This window comes from Struthio camelus, unplaced genomic scaffold (assembly GCF_040807025.1).
Source record: "Struthio camelus isolate bStrCam1 unplaced genomic scaffold, bStrCam1.hap1 HAP1_SCAFFOLD_112, whole genome shotgun sequence".
In the NCBI taxonomy this organism is placed as follows: domain Eukaryota; kingdom Metazoa; phylum Chordata; class Aves; order Struthioniformes; family Struthionidae; genus Struthio; species Struthio camelus.
This window is the reverse complement of record NW_027182740.1, coordinates 17,501-20,000: the sequence shown is the minus strand read 5'-3', so window position 1 is coordinate 20,000 and position 2,500 is coordinate 17,501. Positions and strand designations below refer to the sequence as shown.

Sequence of the window (2,500 nt, the reverse complement as noted above, 5' to 3'; positions counted from 1 at the left end):
CGGGCCGCTGCCGGGCCACCGCGCCTCGTTGCCGATGCCGACGGCACTGAACACCGGTGTGGTCCCCTGCCCGCCGTGTCCCGGTTGCCGTGCGTGAACCCGAGTTCACCTGTCCCGCACTCTGCGCCACAGGGCCGAGCATGGGGCTCGGCCCGCCGGCGGGTGTACGGCCCTCCCGAGGCCCGCTAGCGCGGGGGCTCGCTCGCCGAAAGCCCGCCGCCGATTCCCCGCCGCCGGTGGGGGACCGTCCCCGTCTGCCCTCTCGCCTCCGCTGGCGCCCGCCGCCGGTGCCCGTCTCCGAGCGCCGCCCCCGCCCCTTCGCCCGACGGTGATCCGCCGCCGCCGGGGCAGGGGAGGGTCCGGCCCGGGGGAGGGCCCGGCAGAGCGGGCGGCAGTGCGTGGGAGGGTCGGCGGGGCTTGCTCCCCCGGTGCCCGCGGGAGGAAGCGGCGGGTGGAGACGCGAGCGAGATCGCATTCCGGGTTGGGACGGGTCCCACGGGTCCCCACTCCTAAGCTGTGGGGGGCGGACCCGGGGCGGGCTGCGGCGGAGCAGCCCGTCTAGCAGAGGCGGTGCGGACAGGCGTTCCGGGACGGCGCGCGGGGCGGGCGCCGCGCCGCGGCGGACCCCAAGCGGGGGCGTCGCGCGAGGCCACGCGAGGCGACGTGTCGTGCCCGAGCGGGCGGCCCAAACCACGGCTCTCCTCCCGGGCGCAGCTGCCACCCGGCGCCGGGTTACTGAGGGAAACCCCGGGCCCCGGGAGGAGGACGAGGTCGTGGCGGTGGGTGTCGGGCGCACCCCGCGGGTGGACGCTCCGCCGAGGGGCGCTGGAGCCGGCTGGCGGGTGCCGGGTTCCCCTCCGCGCCCCGCCTCGTCGCTGCCGCTGAGGCTGCCGCCGTCGCCGCGAGGCGGCGGTGGCCCGGCGGCGGGCGGCGGCGGGGGAGGCACCCCCGCGGGGATTTCAGGTCGTTTCCCTCACCCCAGGGCCAGGTACCTAGCGTCCGCGCTTCTCCTGCCTCCCCTCGGTGACCCACCCGTGTGGTCCCGTGTGCCAGCGTGCTCCTCCCGGGCGCTGCGCTGCGCGTGCCGCACCGGCCGTGCCCTGCCGGCCTTCCACGCTTCCTCCTCCCCTCCCTTCCCCCCCCCCCCAACCGCTCCAGCCGCCCCACGCCGTGCCGTGGGGGCCGCGCTGCGAGTCGGCCGGGCCGGGGGCGGCGGGGGGCGGCGGGGGGGGGGGGGCGCGCTGGGAGGAAGGAGGAGGGCCTCCGGCCACCGCGGCCGCCGGTAGCGGCCCCCCCGGGTAGGGATGGCCATGGGCCCCGGGCTCCGGGCCCGAGGGTTCTCGGTCGGAGAGCCGGGCGGGGGTTTAAAGACTCGGGCGGCCCGATGCGACCCGGGGGGCAGCCGGGCGTGCTGCCGGAGGGGCCGGGGGGTCGGCGCGCGCGGGCGCCGCACCCCCCCATGCCCGCCGGCGCGGCCCGTGCATGCCCCGCGGGCAGCCGGGACGGAGAGGGGTACCCTGCCCCCTCTCTCCGCGGTCTGGTCTCGGCGGAGAGACGCCGCGCGGTCGGCTTGCGCCGGCCTGCCTCGAACGCGCGACCCCGGCGCGAGCGCGTGCTCGCCGCCGGGACGGCGAGCCCCCACCGCGGGTGGTGCGGACGCCGAGCCCCAGCGCATCCCTTCTCCTCCCTGGCCGGTGCTCTCAGTCTCCCGCCGTGGCCGTCGGCGGCACCCTTCCTTCCCTCCCCCCCCCGCCCTGCCCCGGCACTCCGCCATCCGGCGCGCCTGCCTCGCTCTGCCCGACCCGGCTTCGCTGGGCGGCAGGCGGGCGGCGGGCGGGCGGGCGGGGGCGGCCCCTCCCGGTCTCCGCGTGGAGGCGGGGAGAGCGGGCGCCGTTCCCCGTCCGTCCCGCCTCGCCCGTCTGCCTGCCGCCAGGCGTCTGCCCGCGGAAGGGACGGGCGAGTGCGTGGCGTCGCTCGGGAGGCTGCGTGTGTGCAGGCGGGTGTTGGGTGCCGTCTCCGGGGCGGCGGAGCTGGAGGCCGGTGAGGCGAGCGAAGGAGCTCGGAAGCGTGCGGCTGGCGGGTCGCGGGCGCGCGGGCAGCGGGTGGCGCTGCTCCCAGCGGCGGCCGGGCTCCGACGCCGGGGCTCCGCGGGGACCCACACCCCGGTCCCTGAGGCAGGTGGCGCGGCTGGCGCGCCGCTCCCTGCTGGGCCAGGCCGAGCCGGGCGCCTGGGCCGGACTCGAAGCGAGAAAGGGGTTGTCCCAGGTCGGGAGCGAGGGCTCCCCGCCCCTCTCGTTCGGGTCTGTTCTCCCCCCCCCCCCTTTTTTTTTCCCTCTGTGCTTGTACGGTCAGTGAGGCGTGCCCTCTCTCTCCGCTGTCCCTTGCTCAGCAGCCGGCGTCGGCGTGAGGAGGGAGGCAGAGCGGATGGGGGCCCTCAGGGGGCTGCGAAAGCTGCCCGGTCCCCCCGCGCGCGCGGTGGGGACCGAAACCGAGACAACTC

At 78.8% G+C, this 2,500-nt stretch overlaps 1 non-coding gene across 1 annotated transcript in view; it reads left to right on the top strand.

The window, feature by feature from the left end:
* The first annotated feature begins 2,495 nt into the window (after positions 1 to 2,495).
* LOC138065523 (5.8S ribosomal RNA) overlaps positions 2,496 to 2,500 on the top strand; it is a 153-nt gene continuing 148 nt past the window's right edge. Inside the window, exon 1 of the ribosomal RNA XR_011138552.1 lies at positions 2,496 to 2,500. This exon is cut by the window's right edge and continues 148 nt beyond it. This is a non-coding gene — a ribosomal RNA (5.8S ribosomal RNA).